Below are 22506 nucleotides of genomic sequence, written 5' to 3' on the forward strand. Positions count from 1 at the left end.
CTCTGGGGTCAGTTCCCTGGGAGAGGCTATCTCTCTCTCTCCCTTCAGTAAATTGAGAAGGGGAGCTAGGTCCTCGTTGGTGAGGCCCAGCCAAGGCCTGACCCAGTTCAAAGACCCACACAAGGAGTGGAGTTTTGCTAGGGTTTTGGGATCAGTCTTAATTTCCAATTTATGCAGAACAATGGTCCGCGCAGTGATTTGCAAGCCCAGGTAATTCCAAGGTGGCATCCTCTGAACCTTGTCTTCCTGCAGTTGGAATCCAGCAGAGGTTAAAACTTTAACCACTAGGTCAAGTGTGTCTTGGAGTATTATGTCATAGGGGGCACACACAAGCACATCATCCATGTAGTGTAGGATGATTGCCTCTTTTTTCTGGGCACGCACGGGGGACAGCAATGAAGCCATGTACCACTGGCAGATGGATGGACTGCATTTCATCCCTTGAGACAATACTTTCCAGTGGTAGCGCTTCATTGGGGCTTTTCGATTGATGGTGGGAACCGAGAAGGCAAACCGTGGTGCATCCTCTGGGTGTTGGGGAATATGGAAGAAACAGTCCTTGATGTCTAGGACAGACAATTGCCAATTTTGGGGGAGCATCGTTGGGGAGGGCATCCCTGGTTGGAGAGACCCCATGTCCACAATTCTCTTGTTTATTTCTCTTAAATCATGGAGAAGCCGCCACTTATCCTTCCCTGGCTTTTTTATTACAAAGACTGGGGAATTCCAGCAGCTAGATGTCTCTTCAATGTGTCCTTTAGCCAATTGTTCTTCCACAAGCTCCTCGAGCACCTCTAACTTTTCATCAGAGTGGACACTGTTTTACCCAGACTGGATCATTTTTCAGCCATGTTAACTTGTGGGTGGGGCGCTCCACAGTGGCCGCTTCTAAAAATCGTGGGGTGTCTTAGGGATGACCAATTTGACCCCCCACTGTGACATGGTGTCTCTCTCCCACAAGGGAGCTTTGTAATTAGTAAAAAGTGGATGGACACTGGCCAATTTTCCATCTGGTCCCTCGATTTGCACGATGCTTTTTGATATCTTTGCCAATGTGAATCCTCCTACACCTTGGATTTGACCAGCCACGGGCTGCAAATCCCAATGTGACAGCCGTAACCTTTCAGGTATGATTGCCACATCTGCCCCTGTGTCAAGCTACCCTTCCACGTGGAGATGTTCTGCTCCACGCATTAGGTTGCATCCCATAATGGGTTTGTCCTCGCCAACCACTTCTGCCCAGTATACACCTGGTGCCTTGTCATCTACTGAAATTTCTGCTGGAACAGGAATGGTCTGGGCAATGATTTGCCCCTTGGCCAAATAGAAGGGTGGCTGTGGACAGCGCACCAGGAGAATGAGGTTAGGTATGTCCCCTTTGATGGTCATGGGAGCCACCTCAATCTCCATGGGTGTGTGTGCAGTGTCCCCAATAACAAAGTACTCACTGTCCAATCTTGTGCGATCTTTTGTCAAGTTCTGTGAGTCCTCTGGTAGGTCCACTCCAATGACTGTCCACTGGGTAGACCTGAAAGCAAAAGCTTTGGTGGTCACCAGCTTGAAACACTTGTGAGACCACCAGATTTTATCCTGTAAATGGTTATTTTGTTTTCCCTCACCCCGCTTCCCTTCCTCCCTCTTTTCTGTTTTGAGGGAGGTTTTCCCCTTAGGGAAGCCTGCTGCATTTATGTCGTGGCACGGAGCGGGTACGGGCTGGCATCGGAGTTTTTTGGTGTGAAGGGTGTCTTTTGTTGCTGGCTTTGGGGGCAGTCCTGGGCAAAGTGTCCTGTTTCTTTGCATATGAAGCAAATGACATGTTGAAGTTGTTCTGGTGACATCTGCTGCCTCCTCGCTCCTGGAGATACAGCTGCCACCGTCTCTGGGTTTGTCAGCCTTGACCACGCCTCCCGTGCAGCAAACAGTTCCGCCTTCCTAGCACAGGTTTCGATCATCTCTGCCAGTGTAGGTGGGGGGTTGAAAGGCAGTCCCAGGAGCACCCTGCTGCAGACTTCATTGGTATTCCTCTGTGCCATCTCTTTCACTATCTCCATTTGTGTCTTGGGGTCCTGTACTTGTCTCTCAATGGAGTCGGTCAACAAACTGCAAGAAACTTTCTGAAGGAGACTGTTTAATGTCAAGGAAACTACTACTAGCTTCCACTGTTGGTAGCTGGTTAAAAGCCTTATCTGCAGCCTTTGAAATCTTATCTAGAATGAATTTTGACAACACCTGAGCTTGGTCCTCAGGCTTAGCCCACTCCCCCTCGCCGCATAGATGTTCATAAGTAATGTTATTATTTTCTAAATCTTTGGCACCCTGAGGGGTTTGCTTAAGTTCCTCCACGAGATCCCTGAGAAATCTCTTCCAGGAGCTTTCCCATAGATCAAACTCTGATTGGGTAAGCAGGCACCGGAAAAGATCTACGATGTCAGTAGGAACAAATTCAAGGGATGTTAATGTAACTCTCATCATGCTTCTAAAAATTTCACTATTTCTCCCAAATTCTAATTGACTTTTACATAACTCACGCTTTGTGTGATATGAGAAGGGCTGGTAGGTTCTAGGACCAGCCCTACCACCTGTGTATTGAACAGGGGTCACCAAGGGGATTACTTCTTCCTCCCGGTTTTGGACCCCAGGGTTTCCCCCTTCAGCCCCACCCCCGTGGGACACGGCAGGGGTACCACCCCCTCCCCCAGCCCCACTCCCTTGGGAAGCAGGTGGTGAAACACCCCTCACCCCACCCCCATGGGGACTGGGAGGGGGTACACCCCCTGCCTCTGCCCCCCCCACACCAGCACCTTGGTAACTGGGAGGGGGGACATCCCCTCCCCCTTCCCCACCCCCGTGGGAACCAGGCAGGGGCCCACCCCCGCCAGCCCTTGGCCCCACCCTCTTGGGACCCAGGCAAGGGGGCGTGGGGAACGGGCAGGGGGGCCGGGCAACCATGGGAACCAGGGGCGGGGTCACAGGATGGCATAATGGGGGGAGGGGACATGAAGGGAGGGAGAGGAGCATCCAAGGGAAGGAAGGGGTTGTGAGACCGGAAGGGGTTGGGGAAGGGGACAGGTGGGCAAAAGGGATTGTGGGGAGAAGAAGGGTAAGTGGAGGGCTGAAACACGTGGATGCTGCCATTTTGGGCTCCAGCCATGCGGTCAGCAGTATCTTGAATGCCAACCATGTGGTCGTGGCCATTTTGGGAATAGGGGGGGTCGGAACGTGAAATTGGGGTAACAGGAACTAGGTTAGAGGGGTGCAGGGAAGGTGCTCTGTCAGCCTACGCACAACTGCCAGAGCCAGGGTACTGAGAGGGAGGTGGGAGGCCAGGGAAACAGTGGCAGTGCCAGGTACCCTGTGATTGCCAGGGAGCCTCGCTCATCTCTCTCAGTTCAGGGGCAGAGGGTTTGGGAGGAAGGGTAGGAGAAGCCGTGGGATGGGAGATTTGCTCTGGCTGTCCTTGCAAATCCCTCTTTAGCACTTCTTTCCAAATCCCAAGGAACACAGGAAAAAATTGAGACACTGTCCCCTCGCCCTGTTCCGCTTTTAACAAGGCTCCAATTTTGTCCCAGGCAGAGACAGAATTAACATTCTGCTGGGTAAACTGAGGGAAATGAAAAGATATCCAGCGAACAAACCGTTTCAAAACTGCTTTGGAAACCGTAACGTTTCCACTACTTAAGGTGTCTAAAACTAGGGTATAAATGCTTCCCTGTGTCGCAGAAAACTTAGCACCCATTCTTATGTTATTTGCTCTCTGCAGCACTCAATCTACCTTCTTTACAGCCAGCACAAACAAAAACTGAAAGCACTGAGTCCACAGCCAATCCGAGAAAGAATCCAGGCAGCCTCCCCCCCTCCTCTGGGGGAGAGATGGAACTGCTTGCGTACAAACCACGCGGCTTTTTAAAATGGCGGGCGGCAGCTGCCGGCTCCCCCGCGCCACGTGGGCTGCCGCGCAGGTGCTCGGAGCTGCCTGCTCTGATTCGCCGCCACTTGCCAGGGTCCACCACTGCACAGGCACAACCACTCATTGCAAAAACGCGAGCCGTGGCTACTGCCACTGCCCGCACCGCCACGCCGAAATCCCGCGCGCAGCACCGGTATTACCGCAAAACCCGCCTGCGCTGCTGAATCACGCCACGCACAACAGTGCCGCCGCTCCTGGGAGCCTCAGGCCACAGGAACCTAACCGATGGAACCCCACAACCTCTGGAGCCACGTACAGGCGCTGCCGGAGCGCCGGAGCCGCTCCACCCGCGTGGACTGCAAACCCTCCTTGGGACCGGATTTTCCCTGCACCGGGAGCTCACCCCCACCCTTTGGGGGCCCCTCCGGCGTCCCACTACCACTCGTGGGGAATACTCACCCCGCTTGGGGACTTTGGCTGGCTGGGAGAGCTGTAAAGAAGTCCTCATCTGGAATCAGTCTGCCGTGGGCGCGGAGGGTTCCCGATCCCACCCTCTAAGCCTTCTTGCCGACAAAAACGCGACAAAGAAGCCAGAGGAAGGTGAAAGTCCCAAAAGCTAATGTAATCCACTCGCGTGAAATTAACAGCTCCTTCGTGACTGTCGTGGGAGACAACCACGTGGGGCGCCACCTGCAAGAGTCCATGGGTCTCTGGGCTGTTATATGAGTCTAATCTGGCCAGCTCAGACTCTAGCCCACACGGTCTTACATAGACAAGAATAAAAAACGAGAAGCGCTCTTCTCCACGTGGGGACGAGTATCCTGTTTATTGGCTTGGGACAGGACACTTCTGGTGGCGGTGACTACCCAGGTAGAAAAGAGAGCGTGGCACCCTTGCAGTGGAGTTTTATACCCAAGGGGATGGGGGCGGGGAAAGAGGACCGCAGCCAATGGGATACCATTGGGGAAGGGTGAGGGGAGGGGTAACCAGGGGACAGACCACCAGTGTGTATTGGCAGGGGGGTGTGTGAGGGAGAGACCAGGTGATGAGGGAGGGGAAATAACCATCCACGTGACATAACATACTCAGTAAAAATTTCCCATCACCCAGTGCAACACAACAACTAAATAAACTATTTAGTGCAATACACCAAAGCACTTTGCAGGGACACACTGTTTGTAAAGCTCCAGTCAAAATCCTCCTGCTGTACCGGGAGTATTATCTTTGCAGGATCCGCACCCATCAATTGCAAACACCGTTGCTGGCGTCTGATTATCAAGTGAGCAATTAGCTCAGACAATGTGGTTGCTGTCTTCTGTGGCTGATGGGGCAGGAAAACCCATTCCAAGATGTGCAAGGAATCGGACCATTTGTCACTCCATTGACCAATGATGCCTGTGGGATGCGAATCTGGAGTGGTAATGATCACAGTGACATCAACGGAGAGATCAATGCGATAAACCTGGCAAGCAGAAACAGCTCGCTGAACCACCTCCAGCATCTGACGTGCCTCAGGGGTCAGTATGCGGGGTGACTTTAGATCAGAGTCTCCTTTCAACAAATCATAGAGGAGACAGTTGTGCATCAGTCCCAAGTATGGCCGTAACCAAGTGACAACACCTACCAATTTCTGGGCATCATTCAGTGTCTTCACTGAATGCACAAATTGCACCTCCTGGTGTTGGATTGTCCGTTCCAGAATTTTGACCCACAAATACTTCCAAGAAGGTTGTTGTTGAACCTTTTCTGGAGCCACCTGCAGCCCATGAGAATGCAAAGCATCGAGCAACTGAGGCTGTATCCTCAGCAGCTCATCCTGGGTGGATGCAGTCACCAAAATGTCGTCCATATAATGATACAGACGGGCATCAGGAAACTGTTTGCAAACTCCAGACAAGGAATGGGCCACATACCATTGGCATATGGCCAGAGAATTTTACATGTCTTGGGGCAAAGTCCTCCATTGATATCACTGTGCCGGCTCAGCTTTGTTAATTGCTGGCACCAAGAAGGCAAATTTTGGTCTGTCATCGAGATGCAAAGGAATTGTAAAAAAACAATCCTTCAGATCCACAATGAGGACTGGCCAGTCTGCGGGAAGCATGGTAGGCGACGGCATGCCTACCTGCAATGTTACCATGCTTTCCATCATGGTATTGACCTTTCAGAGGTCTTGTAATAACCTCCATTTCCCAGATTTTTCTTGATGCAGAAGACAGGAGTGTTCCAGGGACTGGTAGAAGGCTCCAGATGACCCTGGTCTAACTGCTTCTGCACCAGGTTTTGAAGGGCAATTAATTTGTCTTGAGGGAGGGGCCACTGTTTCTCCCAGACGGGTTTGTCCACCAGCCACCATATAGGAGGTGTAGGACACTCTGCGCCCTTCATTGCAGTGGCCCCCACTCCAGGGGCCAGGCAGCAAGGGAGAGAACTGTGACGTCTGCACCACTGCCAAGAAGCCCACGGAGGTGGATCTCTGGCGGGATCACACCAAGGATGGACAGGGTACAAAGCATCTTGGGACGTTCTTTGGTCAGGACAGTGGTCCAGTGAACTTGAAGCGGCCCAGTGGATCCAAAGCCGCCGTCTCCACGTGACCGGTCAACTGTCCTGAGAACAGAAGACTTAAAAGGCACAAGTTGAGCAATCCGCATCCCTTTCGGGATACTGACGGAGGGGTGGGTGTGGAGACCATGGCACAAATCTGTCCCGTGAAATCTGCATCAATGAGTCCGAGGTGCACAATGATGCCCTGAAGGGTGGCACTAGATCTCCCTATAAGGAGAGCACTCATGCTCTCACCCAAGGGACCAAAGGCATCCAGGGAAACCTTGTATTTTGCAAGATTCTAAGACAACTGTTGCTGCTGTGCAGACATCAACACCTGCTGAGCCGCGAGTGCTGGCTGCAAGCCGGCTAAACAGACCTCCATCGGCTCCGGGTGATAGTGGAGCCCTGGAAAATGTTAAAAATAGTCTTTGAAAATATTAGGCCTTGTATTTTCTCAGATCACTGCACCTGCGTAAGCAGTATGATAAATGATATAATTGTTAGATGTGATGATTGTTTAGTAGTTAAATGTAATTATTATATAACCATAAGAAGAATCGTGAGAAACTATGTTGGAAATTTAAAGGGGGCTATGTTTAGCTGAAATCTGTGTATACAATAGAACAATATAAGTTTGATAATTATCATGAAAGTTATATAATGATATAGAGTATAAAACACGTTCACCTAGAATGTATGGTCGGAATCAGATTTGGGTGGAAATCACCCCGATTCCCAGAGCTCTTCAATAAAAAGCACCGCATATAATCGCTTCTGTGATTATGTGTTTTTGAACACTAACAGGGGGCCTGGAGAGAAGCTTGTGTCTGGGTGCGTCTCCCCTTCGCACTCCGCTTCTTGTTTCCTGAGCCCGGCAACACTTGGCCATTAACATTAGCAGTCGCCTTACAGACATTTGTCATATGGTTCAGCCTTCCACACCAACCACACAAAAACAAGGGAGTTTTGACCTTCTGTGCTTTCTTTCCCTGTTTCTTGCTGGCCTGAGCATTCCCCTGCTGTCACTGCCTGCCCTGCAACACTGCCCAGATCGGCTGCACAGCAGTAGCCAAGGCAGCCATCTTATGACCTGAGGGGCCTACCTTTGCACAGGCCTCTGCCATCTGGGAGATAGAAGGATCACCAGGAAGAACCTCTATGATTCTCCTACAATCGTCATTGCAGTTACATCTCGCAAGGTTTGTAATCTCAAGCTTCCTTGTCTCAGGATCTGCCACCTGCTTCTCCAGAGGCAGTCAGCCTCCCTGCAAATTATAGGAAAGACTCATCAGCCCTCTGGACAACGGTCGCAAACGACTGCTTTGGAGCAGTCAGTTCTATGCTCTGAACCAACGCTGCCATGCCTATTGTCTGACACTGGTCAAGCACGAGGGGATCGAAGCCAACCTGCCCATTAGGACCAGCATAATTGCCTATGCCCAACAGCACATCAGTGCCAATCACATGCCTGGGATCCTGCATATCCAGCATAGCATTCCACTCCACTGCCCTGGCCGCCAACTGAGTCCATTTAGACTCAAAAATGTCGAATTCCACAGGCTGAAAAAGAATATGTGCCATAGCACAGATGTCATAAGGTGTCAGCAAATCAGCAGCAAGCACTTGAAGCAGCTGCATGACTTCAACAGACCCCCGACCATATTGCAATAACCATATAACAGAGTTCCTTCATAGCCTTAAACAATACAGGTTGATAGGTTTTATGAGTAACACCCCTAAGCACAGGGAAAGCCTAGGTACCCCCTGGTAAGGTTGCAGCACCTGCCAAGACCTGTCCTGTGGGCCCTACAGAGACAGAGGCAGATGCCTGACTGGGAGGCAGCTCAACACAACCCGACACCACGCCCCCTGCAGCATCAGCAGGGCCAGAGGAGCCATCTCCGCAATCCAGGAGACGCTGCGTGAAGGCACAATCAACCATTTCCTCAACCTTAGCTTTGACTTCGCGCCAGAATCGCCCATGTTTCCTCGGACGCACGGTCACCTGACACAGGGGGAGTGTCCGCAAGGCCATCGAGGAGGGTTCACAGCCCCAGGAAACCACAGGTCTCCCGCCGGCCGCATCACCATTTGCACTAAAAGTGACCACCTCAGCGTCCTCTCGCGCCGCAGCCCCGGCATCTGCGGGAAGCAGGGGCGGTGGGGTCGAACCAGCCCCAGCAGAACCTATGCCCACCAGCAGCCCAGCAGTGCTGTCCACTACAGCACGAGCAGAGGACGCTGCGGCTGACGCAGGTCCCGGAAGGGCTTGCAAACCCAGTGGGGATCGGAGCGAGACCTGCGAGGGGCCCCCCTCCCCCCACGAGGGGGAGGGGTGAGGCAGAGAGAGAGATTTGACTCGCAGAGCCACATCACCGCCCTACTCCCTGGCCGCACGGGGTGGCAGGAGGGCGTCCGGGACCGCCCCTATCAAGGTCCTGCCGGTGATGAAAAACCCCACAGTGGACACCGCCCCCCCAGAGCAAAGCAGGGCGGGCTGCCAGCCCACCCTGGCGGGGCCTGATGGAACACCAACCAATGCCCTGCCTCCGGCGGCTTTCACCGCCTGCGCATGCCCGGCAGGCTGCGCAGACTCAGAGGCGGTCGATGCCGCCCCCCCCAAGGACGAGAGCAATGCTGAAGCGGATGAACTCGCTCCTGATGCGCTCAGAGGGTATCTTGTGGAAATGCTGCAATGCAAAGTGTTGTCACCGAATCAGACTCAAGCAGAGGTGGAGGCTGAGCCAGGGGCTCCCCGCAGCCCCCGAGCACCGGGAATGCACAAGGGGAGGGCGAATCCCCCCGCCCCGCCGCCTCCGTGGCGCAGGGAGGGACGGGGTCAGCCTAGCTGACTCCACAGGGCCCCCAGAAGCCCACGGGGCTCTGCCCACTCGCTGGCCACTTGGAACCAGCAGGCCAAGAGAGCAATCCACCCCGGGGGAACAAACGTCACCATCCGAGACAGAACCGCCTCCCAGCCCACCGTCCCGGGGGGGAGGGGAGGGTTCTGCTTTGCGCAAAAATTCAACTTCGCTCTCGTCCGCATCTGAGACGGAAGGGTCCCCCTGGGAACTCCAAGAGCTATAAAATCCAACCCCCTGCCAAACCACGTCAAACTTTTTCCATTGCACAAGCAACGATCCCACGTCTATACTACAATCATCAAAGAGAGCTTCCGTGAGGCGGTCTCCTACGAGAGACCTCGCCTCCCTGGAGAACGCCTCCGCAAGGTCTAAAAAAAACCCCTTGCTCTCTGGCCCACAGAAATGATCTTTCAAAATCGCTCCAGGAAACGGAAACCAGTTTCCGCTCCATGAGACTTTTCCAGAAGTCCAAAACCAAGGAGTCCTCCATACAAACCACAGAGGGTGCCACTACCACAAGAGCTGCAGGCAAAGTGCCAAACGGCTCACAGTCACCGCGCCTAAGCAGGGAGGGGAGGTAAACTATACGACCTTACCCACAGCTGTCCCACACACAGCGGTCACCAGATGTCGCTATAGGACACGAAATAAAATGATGGGGACACTGGAACCTCCAAGGTAAAAAGAAGGGAAATTTAATTTCTGACTCCAACATTTATAGATTTTCAAAAGTGACAGTGGATTGGAGGATGACAGTGCCATCTCTCCAATGACACTGGACAAACCAACAGTTCATCAAATTTCTCCTCCTCCAGAAAAGAATGTAAAACAATAATTATTTACATAAAACTGCGTGAGAAAGTTCATTACAAGAATGTAAACATCGTAAAGCTTAGAAGAGCTTAGAAGAACAGGGTGACATTCAACTGTTCCATTGTATTTATTTCTCATTACTGGAATCCCTTCCTACCCATACATTCAACTTAAACTACATCCTTAAACTATCTCTGTACCAAACATACATTTTCATTAACTACTATCCCCCTGTCCTTTCACAGATAGATATTATTTTTCCCATTTCATGGGCTTCCTCCAGCCTTCCAGGTCCATGACTTGGGCTCCATTCCATAAGGATGGGTGATCAGGACAGGAGTAGGAGCATACTTGATTGTTGGGCACTGGCCCAGTTTGGGTCATTGTCACATTCTCCTTGCTCCTCACAAAATTAATTTTTCATTAGTTCATCTAATTCCTTCTACTTTACTTTCTGCAACCTACAACTTACACCACAGATTATTTTTTCCCCCAAAGTTAAATCTCCTTGAGGCACACGCCAGGTCTCCTCATCCTTCTGCTTTATCCACCAAGTACACCCAGGTCTTGGGGCAAAGACAATCCCACAAATGGGTTTACCTTTTCCCATGGGAGGAGAAATCCACACCAACTTCCCCAGCCACTTCCCTATCTGTAGTGCAGGGACCTTATCTCCTCCCACACTGTGTAGGGGTTTTGCTTGGGCAGGACCAAGGCGGTTAGCAGATCCCCTAGTATTAACCAGCCAAGTGGCTTCTGCTAAATTTGCAGCCCAGTGCTTCCATGTCCCATTACTTTACACTCTTATCATAGTGCTCAGCAGTCCATTATATCTCTCAATTTTCGCAGAGGCTTGTGGCTCATAAGGGATGTGATATATCCACTCAATGCCATGTTTCTTTGCCCAAGAATTTATGAGATTATTTCTATAATGAGCCCCATTGTCTGATTCAATTGTCTCTGGGGTACCATGTTGCCATAAAATGTGTCTTTCAAGGCCTGAGATCGTGTTTCAAGCAGTAGCACAGTTTACTGTGTGTGTTTCCAGCCAGACAGTTGTTGCCTCTACCACGGTGAGTATGTAGTTCTTGCCTTGGTGTGTTTGTAGCAGTGGTCCAATGTAGTCAGTTTGCCAGGCCTCACCATTTCAGAAACCCAGCTACCGCCCTCTATTCCAAGATTTTATACATGTGGCTTGCTTGACTGCAGCATGTTTCACATTCGTGAATAACCTATGTGATAGCCTCCATGGTAAAGTCCACCCCTGATCACAAGCCCACCTGTTTTTTGCATCCCTTCTTAGATGCTGTCATGGGGAGACTTTATGATGCTGGTATCCCCATTGTCTGTCTTTTTGCTCAGAAATGGGTCTTGTAGCTTTAAGCTAGGCCCAGAGAGAGAGAGAGAGACAGAGAGGGAGGGAGCAGTGGAATTTTTTCGTGCTGTATTCAAAACATAGAGATAAGAGTTCAGCTTTCTCCGAGCTTGTGGCAGTGCTCTCCAAGTTCTCCATTGCAGAGATAAATGGGGAGTTTTCCTTGCTTTTTTTGTTTTTCCTCGTTAGCTATGGCAGGAAAGGTTTTTCTAGAACTGGTTTTTTTTTTGGAACTGTTCAGCTTCTCTCTGGTCCAGAACACCAGGACAGTCGCCTGGGCCCCCCCTTCCCCCAAGCTGCTCTGTGTCCTGGATGCTGGGTTCGAGCCCCAGAGGGACTAAAAGAGACTGAGCGAGCCAAGCTACACCCCACAAAAGGACTCACTGAACCACAGAGGAACTTTCTGAATTTGCCATCTCTTCAGAACAAGAGGTTTTATTGTTTAATACTATTCATTTTCTCATGTTTGTGAGTGCTTTGCTTGTTAAATAAACAGTTTTTTCCACTTTTCTTGAAGGAGATTTTTTCTCCCGAACTGGTAGGGGGAAGACCCACTGAAATCTGCTGTGTAGAGGAGACTCCTTTGGAGGTTTCCTCCCAAAATTTGCCCTAAACCAGGACAGATGCTCTGATGCTTCATAGGCCCATTGGGCTATAACTAGCTCACCCTTTCACTCCCTGTCTAGGTTTACCTGAGCTATTCCAATCTTAGCAGCCTTATCTACCTGTTCATTGTTCTGATGTTCTTCAGTGGCATGAATTTTGGGCACATGAGCATCTACATGATGTACCTTCAGAGCCATGTTTTCTACCCGTGCAGTGATGTCCTGCTACAATGCAGCAGCCCAGATGGGTTTACCCCTGCATTGCCAATTGGTCTTCTTCCATTGCTGCAGCCACCCCCATAGGGCATTAGCCATCATCCAGGAGTCAGTATAGAGTACAGGCCACTTTTCTCATTCAGCAATCCCTAGGGCTAGTTGGATGGCTTTCACTTCTGCAAATTGGCTTGACCTGTCTTCCCCTTCAGCAGCCTCAGTGACCTGTCATATGTAAAAACCATTGATCACCACACTCTGAGTGTGATCTGTTAGCCATTTTCCTACCCATCTTGCTGACCTCTCATCCAGTCTGTATCTTGACAGTTTTTCCAGAAGACTGTGGGAAACAGTGTTGAATGCTTTGCTGAAGTCCAGCTGTCTTGGTTTAAAAGACAAATGTCTGCCAAGGAAGGTGGGAACCTTCCTGGAATGGAAAGATGACCCTTCCCTCCAAGTTATTGTAACCTTGAAATTACAGGGCTTCCAGGCAAAAAGAAGATATTAAAAGGAATAATAGTTCTTTACTAGAAAATATATATATATATAACAAGACAGAACAAACAACACAATAAAAGAAGTTTCCCACCCACTAAGCATGGTTTCCCCTTTAATGTAGTTACGACCACAATTGGCAGGGGCCACTGGTGGCTCAGGCAAGGTGGAGGAGGTGCAGTAGCTTACTTGCGGCCGACAGGGGGCACTCCCATACAAGCTCGGAGCCTTCCAGGGGGCAATGGTGGCTCCGATGAATTGGAGGAAGGGAGTGACTCCCCAGAGCACCAATGCAAGTGGAGGCTGGTCTCAGCACTGCCAACGACAGCAGGAACAAGCTGGGGAAAGTATGCAGGGCTCAACCACGGTGCTGAGCCACCATGCTGAAAGAGATCCAGTGGGGACTGCCCTGGTTCCAGGTGATACCCCATGTGATGGCTCAGGATTCTCGAATGGCAGCGAGGCAGGGAAAGAGCAGGCAGATTTGCTCGTAGTGCCAAATTGCAGAGTAGCAAAATCCCAGAGCAGAATACACAAAGGTTCCCACAGCAGCCATGTGACCGACTCTACTGAATCCCTGGCAGAAGGAAGGCAGGCAGGACCCACCCTCCGCAAGGTCTTGGGCACAGACTACACCTCTCGTGCGATATCTCCTGAACCGCGGGGGGGAAGGGACTGCCTGGGCAGCCTTTAGGAACATGCATGCTAAAGCAAATTCCCCACCCCCACAATATCTTAGCTGTGACTCATCATTATGAGTCATCCACCATGACACCAGGTAAACAACATCTGCTGAACTCCCCATGTCAACAGATGCTATTTTGTTGTAGGTTATCTGATTAGTCTGTCGTGATTTGCTGTTGGTGAATCTGTGCTGGCTCTTCCCAATTACCTGCTTCATTTGGTTTGTGATAGTTTCTAGGAGGACTAATTCAATTACTCTCCTAGGGATGGAAGTAAGACAAATGGGCCTGTAATTTCCTGGGTCTTCTTTTGTGCCCTTGTAGATGGGTATGACATTTGCCCTCTTCCAGTCATTAGGGACATCCCCTCATCTCCACAGCTTTTCAAAGATTATAGACAGTGGCGTTGCAACAATGTCAGCCACTTCTCTTTTAACACCCTGGTGTGGATTCTGTCTGGGCCCATAGATTTATGTGGGTTGAGCCCTTGAAAGAGGCCACAGACCAGCCCTTCATTACTGGTGGGTTGACACATGCATTGTAGCTACTTGATTCTGTGATCTAGGGTCCAGCTATGCTAGTCAAGACAGAGGCAAAGAAGGTATTAAGAACTTCTACCTTGTCAGCATTATTGCTGACTAGTTTCCCTGCCCTGTTTAGCAATGGGCCTATATCTTCCCTGTGATTCTGCTTACTGCTCATGTATCTGAAGAACACTGTCTTGTTCTTGACATTGCTGGCCAGTTTCAGTTCTAGCTGAGCCATAGCCTTCCTGACTGCATGCCCTAGCAATGTTCTTGTAGTTCTCAATGGCTATTTGGCTGCCTTTCCACAGCCAGTAAGCTGCTTTTTCCTTTTAAGCACACCCAAATGCTCATTGTTAAATTGTGGTAGTCTCTTGTTCTGCCTTCTTCCTTTCCCTTTGTAGGGGATTGTGGTGGGTCGACCAAGCGACCCTATCACTCCCCCTCCTCAGCAAGATAGGGGGAGAAAATAAGATTATAAACATGGGAGTCAAGATAAAGCCATTTCAATAGGATATATTTTGTCATTAAGATATTATTAACTAGCAATATTCAAAGGTTGATGTTTAGGAATAAATATGCATATAAGCATTTTTATACCACTACTGAAATGTGTTATTTTGTGTGCTGATTGAAAATGTGCATATGCTTCTTTTAATGAGAAAATATTTTGAAAAATATATCAGTTTGAAAAAGTGACGTTCTTTGTTTTATCTTTGGTGGTTTTTAACTTGTATATATTGGTAAATTTCACTTGTTTGTCTACATTTGGGGGTTTGCTTTTTGTTGTTTGTTTTTTCTTTCTTGTAATATTTTAAGCATGAAAATGGTGCATATAAATAGTAAGATGAATTTTGAGTCATAAATCCAATTTTTATAAATTATTGTTAATTTTTAGTAGGTTTCTGCAGTTTCAGTTGTTAAATAATGTCAGAATTTAAGACCCCACCAGAAGCAAGATTGTGATCAGTGATGTAATTTTAAGGTATAATGTCTCGTGAAATGTCATGCCGTAATGTGGCCTAACATCAGTTAAATTAAGATCTTGTATTTGAGCTGTCAAATACTACATACATTACTATTTTTGTGGTTTGACAATGCCTTTTCTTTTTGGATTATTACAGCATGTTCTGGGGGTTTTCTTGAAAACTGATGCAGTATTGCTTTTCATCCCCTGCAGTTTAAAAAGAGACAAAAATGTTATCCCTACTATATGAAGGTGTTTTTAAAATATTAAAAAGAAGTACTTCAGTGCCTTTTTTAAAATATGCTGATTTGTTATTCACTTATTTCTCTGCAGGGTGTGATAGGTGTACAGCTGGTGATTACTATGGTAATGGCTACTGTCATACAGAAGATCATACCTCACTATTCTTTTGCTCGTTGGCTTCTCTGTAGTGGCAGATAAGATATGGAAAAGTTGCTGCATTGTGTTTGAATATGGTAACACAATTATGCATTAGCGTCTTGGTTTAAGACAATTTAAGATGTAGGCACTCTGGAATTAGTTGCCTCCCCTTATAGTTGTGGCAGCAGCTCTCTGGCTACAGAGAGCAGCACACAACTTTCCCAGGCATTGTCCTGGGAAAGGCTGTGAGATCAGAGAACAGAATGAGAAACAATTCTTATCTTCACTTGCTGCACCTGTTGTTGTGAACATGTGGAATGTGTTATGGAGATTTGTTTACCAAATGGTAGTTTCTTAATTAGCCAATGGTGATGGTGTTTGGATTCAAGGACCAATTGGGTCCACCTGTATCATGACTGTGTGTAAGGGCAATGAGTTTCTCAATAAGTATAGTATAATAAAGTGATTGATCAGCCTTCTGAGAATCATGGAGTCAATGCTAATTATTACCTGGCTAGGGGCCTACAGTGACATATAGTATTAACCAATCTCTTTCCACCAACAAGGAGAAACTAAATATGAGTAGATATAAGTGAAAAAATAGCAGTTTACTAACAAGCAAAAAAGCAACAGGCAAAAAATAACTGTAAATAATCATGAGGTACAAAATTGCTAAGTCTCACAAACTCCATGAGAACAAAGAGAAACCCAAATTGGCAGAATCCCCTCTGTCCCAAGATGGCAGCCTTCACAGGCAACCACATTGTCCAAGAAACAAACGGAAAAGATGGCAGACCAGAAGAAACCCTCCTGGGAAGGTAGGATCTTATGGAGCATTTCTAGTGGCAGATGAAGAATTGCTGGCTGTCATGGGACAAGTGGAAGCTTCAGACAAGCCCTGCTTTAGCCTCAAAACTTGACAACAGTTTAAGGAATCACTCTGGCCCACAAATTCTAATGATGGCAAATCAGATCTATTTATTCAAAAAATTATTTATTAAACAGACAAGAGAACAGATGAAAGATCTTAATCAGAATTACTTATTACACAGTATAAAACTAAAGAAATACTAGTAGATTACAGCATAACATAAAACAGTGCACAACATCTTGGTACCTATATTAAAGCTAGCAAAGAAATAGTATAAATTAGGATTTGAATGTAACTTACCACTGAAATGACAATAATGTATACAGATTCCTTCACTTAAACCCCTGGGGAATAACTGTGAAGCAGGCCTCCCTACTCATGGGAGAAACTCCACACATTTCCAGGAAAATGTATAGAAGATTTCTGTTTTGTGAAAGTTTGGTGTCACTTTTATAGTTGTAAAGTGAGGTGTCTGTCAATCAGAAAGCCAGCTTATCTTGTCAGATCTTGCTTCAGCATTGAGATGTTTATTGGCAGTTGGGAGATGCCAGACCAGTGTTAACCCCATGGAGCCAAAATTACTCACTACAAGACAGCTTCTCCTGTTTGAGTTATCTGACAGATTAACAAACATTAGATAAGCTCTTGTGGGGGTAAGATGCCCTGCTACACCAAGTGTGTGTGAAGTCAGCATCACTACTTGCCACTTCCTCCTGCCACCTGCTGGACTCTGCTGGTGTTGGTGCTGCTGTCCTCGGAGCCGCTGGTGCATTGGAGGAAAAGAATCGTTCTTTTGGCACTGATGCAGGGTGGACCAGCCCCAGGACTGGTTCAAGCTTCACACTGCCAGCAGGCTTTGAAAAATTCACTCCAAAATAGTTGGATTATGAGTTCAGGCAGCCCCTGGGACATTATCCACCTCTTATTCCATATCATCTGATTAATGCCCAAATTAATATATTTCAACTGTACACATACATGCATATATACATAGAGCTATATACAAATGCAATTATTTCAATAGCCCCTGACCATCCCCCAGGATATGGGACTGAGTTCATTGGGTCCATGACTGATATAACTGGAGCAGTCCATTGTCATTGTCCATGGTAGTTACAACTTTCAGTGGAAGTAACATTCAGAAACCAGTGTTGCATATGCATTTCAATATTACAGGCTGTTGTCACCCAAACTCAGATCCCCCTGAGGTACACAAGATGTGTCCCCATCCCTCTGCATTACCCACCAAGTGTAACCAGGTCCTTGAGCAAAAATAATCTCAAGGATGGGTCTGCCTTTGCTTGAGGTGGGATTAATCCAAACGTCTTTTCTAACATACCTCTCATATGCACCATGGGGGCTTTGTCTGCTGTACGCAGGTGTTCGGATTGGGCAGGGCCAGCTCAGTTAGTGGAATCTCTGGTGTTGACTAGGGATGTAGCCTTTGCTAAATGCGGATCCCACTGCTTGAAGGTACCATCACCCATTGCCTTTGGTATGGTCTTTAACAGTCCATTGCACCATTTGACTTTCCCAGCAGCTGGTGCCTGATAGCAATACGGTGTTCTCTAGCCCAGGTGTTTGTAAGGCTATTTTTGAAATGCGTCCCATTGTCTGACTCAATTCTCTCAGGGGTGCCGTGTCACCACAGGAATTGTTTTTCAAGGCCCAAGATGGTGTTCCAGGCATTGGCGTGAGACACAGAGTACATCTCCAGCCATCCAGTGGTTGCTTCTACCATTGTAAGCACGTAATGCTTGCCTTGGCAGGTTTGTGGGAATGTGATGTAATCAATCTGCCAGGCCTCCCCATACTTAGACCACCACCCCCCATACCATAAGGGCTTTACCCACTTGGCCTGCTTGATTGCAGCACACCTTTCACAATTATGGATTAACTCAGATAAAGTGTCCATGGTTATGTCCACCCCTCAGTCTTGAGCCCATTGGTATGTCACATCTCTTCCCTGATGACTTGAGGCATTGTGGGCCCACCAAGCCTGAAATAACTCTCCCTTATGTTGCCAGTCCAGATCTACCTGTGATGCTTTGATTTTAGCAGCTCTATCCACCTGTTCATTGTTGCAGTGCTCCTCAGTAGCCCAACTCTTGGGGACATGTGCATCTACATGATGAATTTTCACAGCCAGCTTCTCTACCCCAGCAGTGATATCTTGCCACTCTTCAGCAGCCCAAATTGGTTTACCCTAACACTGACAATTGGCCTTTTTCCATCTTTCCAGCCACCCCCACAGAGCATTTGCTACCATCCATGAGTCAATGTAGAGGTAGATTGTTGACCACTTCTCCCACTCAGGAATGTCCAAAGACAGCTGGATGGCTTTCAGCTCTGCAATCTGATTCAATTCACCTTGTTCCTAGGTAGCTTCCACATCTCACCGCGTAGCGCTCCATATAGCTGCTTTCTGTTTTTGATTGGTCCCTAAAATATGGCAGTATCCGTCAGTGAAGAGACCATATCGCCTCTCAATTTCTGGTAGCTGGTTATATGGTGGGACCTCCTCAGCATGTGTAACCTGCTCCTCTTTCTCTTCAGATGATAATCCAAAACTCTCACCTTTGGGCCAGTTCATTGTCATAGTTGAGACAGTCATGGTTGAGACAGAGACAATACAAAGCAACACTCCATTTTCAGAAGGCTTCAAAACCAGTTTTATTATAGCATGCATGCTTTTTATGCATTCTTAGAAAACTCTTAAGTTTACACTTTACTCATTGGTCAAGAAAGACAAACAAAGTGCTTATTGGAATAGACATTTGCAGGTTTATCTTATTTATCCTTCTCTCTTTCTTGGTTTCTATGTCAACGACCTTGGCAGGAAATTCTTTCAGGGGTAAACATGGATCCTCTTATCAAACTTCTCTCTAGCTCAGAGAAGTTACTGTAAAACCTCTTCCACAGTTCACGATGACTTCCAAGATTCCAGGGTGATTTGGATTTCCTGTTCAAGCTCACTGTGTGATTAGATCAATCCACTTACTCCAGGTAGCATCGGTGGCATGATGTGTTGCAGGGAATCTCCCTTTAAACATCCAGCCCAGCACTGGCAGTCAGGTTGCCAGAAGCAGCTGTGCTTCAGTGCCAATCACTTCTGAGGCAGCTTGAACCCCTTCATAAGATGCAAGAAGCTCTTTTTTAGTTGGGGTGTAGCTAGCCTCAGATCCTCTGTATGCCTGACTGTCTTGCCTTACAGTGTAATGTGTAACCAAAAGTAAATATTCTACTACCATCTACATAAGCTGTTAAAATGAGTGGAGCAGTGTTCTTTATCTTCTCCATGACAGCCCTGATAACTCCCTCCCAGGAAGCAGCAGCCACCCTGGTGGGGCCATCTTTGCTAATGGGCCATCAAGGTCTCACAACATGACTCATAGAATTACATCATCCCATTGTGAGATGCCCTGCCCTGGGGGAGGAATCAAACATTCCTACCTGTATATAATCTGAGGCTTGGAACACCACGATGGTACTACCACTGGATTCCCAGAGGACAGGAACTCAATAACCACCACTGAACCTCCAGAGAAGGGCCAGACCTTTTCTACAGGATCACTGCTTTAACAAGGCTACATCCATCACTTCAACGGGACTGCAATTGTCGCAGACATCTTTCATGAAAAATCCTTTCTTAGGATTTTTCCTTGTGAGAAGCTGCAGTTTCAGCAACCAAAAGTAAACAATGGTTATCTGCTGCTGTGGAATGCAACAGGTAGACCTGTGATTGGTCTCCTGTGGATGTTTGGATTTACTGACCACTCATGGCAGAGCTGGCTCTTGCTCTCTGTCTGAGACACAGATCTTTGTTATTCATTCTTGTCTATTCTTAGCTTAGCTAGCTTCTGAAGAAACCTTTTCCTTTCTATTTCTTTTTAGTATAGTCTTAATGTAACATATATCATAAAATAATAAATCAAGCCTTCTGATCATGGAGTCAACATTCTCGTCTCTTCTTCATCCTGAAAACCCTTGTGACCATGGTCACATGCAATCACTGTTTAATCAGACTGCTATCACCACCCTGACCAACAGGGTATCAGGTCATATTATGACTTTCTCAGTTTAAGATTGTGTTTCTGTACTATTGCCTTTATTGTAATTTTCCTATTAAATTGTAGTTCTGACTTGGAATCTCTCTCAAATTATTTGTGTGGAGTTAATTCCTCTGCTTGTTTGCTTTCAAACTAATACACCAACTCCAGAACCCAAGAGGTTGTCCTTAAGTCTCTCCAGGTACCTTCTGCCAGAGGATCTGGGATGATCCATTCTCCCCAGCTGCAGTGTAGAGCATGTTCTTCACATCCTGTTCTGTCCTGAGTGGCCCAAGGGCTACTGCATGAGCAATCTCATTTGATCCATTCAAAGGCTTGCTTTTGTTCAGGGCCCCACTTGAAGTCATTTTTCTTTTGTGTCACAAGGTAGAGAGGATTTACAATCTGGCTGTACTCCAGAATGTGCATCTTCAAAAAAACCCAGGGCACCTAGGAAAACCTGTGTTTCTTTCTTGCTGGTTGGTGGGTGACACGTGGTAGTCAAGCGTGTGAGACAACACACTTGGCAAACCTTGGTTGATCATCAGCAAAACAGCCTGCTTTATTGTTCGGAGCTTACTTTTATAGGCAATTCAAAACTCCCTGGTCTAGACGGCCCATTGGTTTAATCTTTACACCCCCTAGACCTTGAACCGGTGAAATGCTTGTACTTTAGGAGAGATGTTATTGGTTGAAACCTCTGTCAGTCAGCCCAGCGGCTAGTTTATGGAACTGGGCTGGGTTTCTTATTTATAACCGGATTAATGCTCAGTACAAGTCAGCTTGTACTGCAACAGGTGGGGGCATGACAGCTATCTTGAAAATCACCTCTGTTGGAATCTCTCAGTGTCCGTCTTGCCACTTTACCCCTAGGATCTGATTTTCCTGAGCAGATCCCTTGACTTTGCTTTGATGTCAAAACCCACTTTCAGAACAATCAGGATTATTTTCTCCCCTTTCTCAAAAACTTCCTCAGCCGTGTTCCCCCATACTATGATGTCATCGATGTACTGCAATTGTTCTGGAGCCTCACCCTTTTCTAGTGCATCCTGGATCAGTTCATGGCAAGTGGTGGGACTGTGCTTCCACCCCTGCGGCAGTCAGTTCCAGGTGTACTGTGCGCCACTCCATATGAATGCCAACTGTGGCCTGCACTCTGCTGTTGGAGGAATGGAGAAAAACCCATTAGCAATGTCAGTAGTGGCATCACTTTGCTGCCTTGGGCTCCAGTTTGTACTGAAGTTCGAGCATGTCCGGCATGGCAGAATTCAGTGATGGTGTGATTTCATTCAGGCCACAATAATCCACTGTTAGTCTCCGCTCTCCATTAGACTTACGCACAGGTCATATGGGGTTATTGAAGGGTGAGTGAGACTTGCTGACTACTCCCTGGCTCTCTAGTTCACGGATCATCTTATGAATGGGAACCACGCCGTGTCGGTTTGTGCAGCATTGCTGACAATGTACTGTAGTGGTGGCAATCAGTACCTGTTGTTCTTCAATCCTCAGCAGTCCTACAGCAGCTCTGAAAGACCTGGCAAGGTGTTCAACTGTCTAATGCCTTCTGTCTCCACAGCAGCTATCCCAAAAGGACAAAGATGTCCTTTTGGGTCTTTAAATACCCATTCCTGAGGTAATCTATACCAAGAATACACGAGGCCTCTGGACCAGTCACAACAGGGGATTTTTTCCACTCCTTCCCAGTCAAGCTCACTTCAACTTCCAACAGTCAACTGATCCCCCTGTCACCCCAGAAATGGAAATAGCTTCACCCCCCACATCCCGATGGTATTAAAGTACATTGTGTGCTGGTGTCAACCAAAGCATTGTATTTTTGTGGTTCTGATGTGCCAGGCCATCAAAGCCACATAGTCCAATAACACCCAATTTTCACTGGCCTCTACGTGGCTAGAGGCAGGGTCCCTGTAGTTCTGGCTATTGTTCCCCCTCTGGACATACATTCTAGACGTCACTTCAAGGGGATAACACGTCATCCTCCCTTCTGTTATGCATAGCATCCCACATTCCATGCCACTCAGGATTTTCCACCACTGGGGCAGATCTCTGAGCAACCTCCCTGGAAATCTCAGCCCTGATTCTAAATGGGTTGTAGACTGTACAGAGGAGACATAGCAGAATTAGCAACAAAATATGGTGTCTTTAACATCCAGAGGGAAATGAACATTCTCAAAAGGTGATGTGTCTGACC

At 47.8% G+C, this 22506-nt stretch overlaps 1 pseudogene; it reads left to right on the forward strand.

The window, feature by feature from the left end:
- The first annotated feature begins 15359 nt into the window (after window positions 1-15359).
- The window catches only part of LOC129133616 (transmembrane protein 161B-like), a 172349-nt pseudogene continuing 165202 nt past the window's right edge, over window positions 15360-22506 (forward strand).

Source organism: Agelaius phoeniceus, chromosome W (assembly GCF_051311805.1).
Source record: "Agelaius phoeniceus isolate bAgePho1 chromosome W, bAgePho1.hap1, whole genome shotgun sequence".
Classification (NCBI taxonomy): domain Eukaryota; kingdom Metazoa; phylum Chordata; class Aves; order Passeriformes; family Icteridae; genus Agelaius; species Agelaius phoeniceus.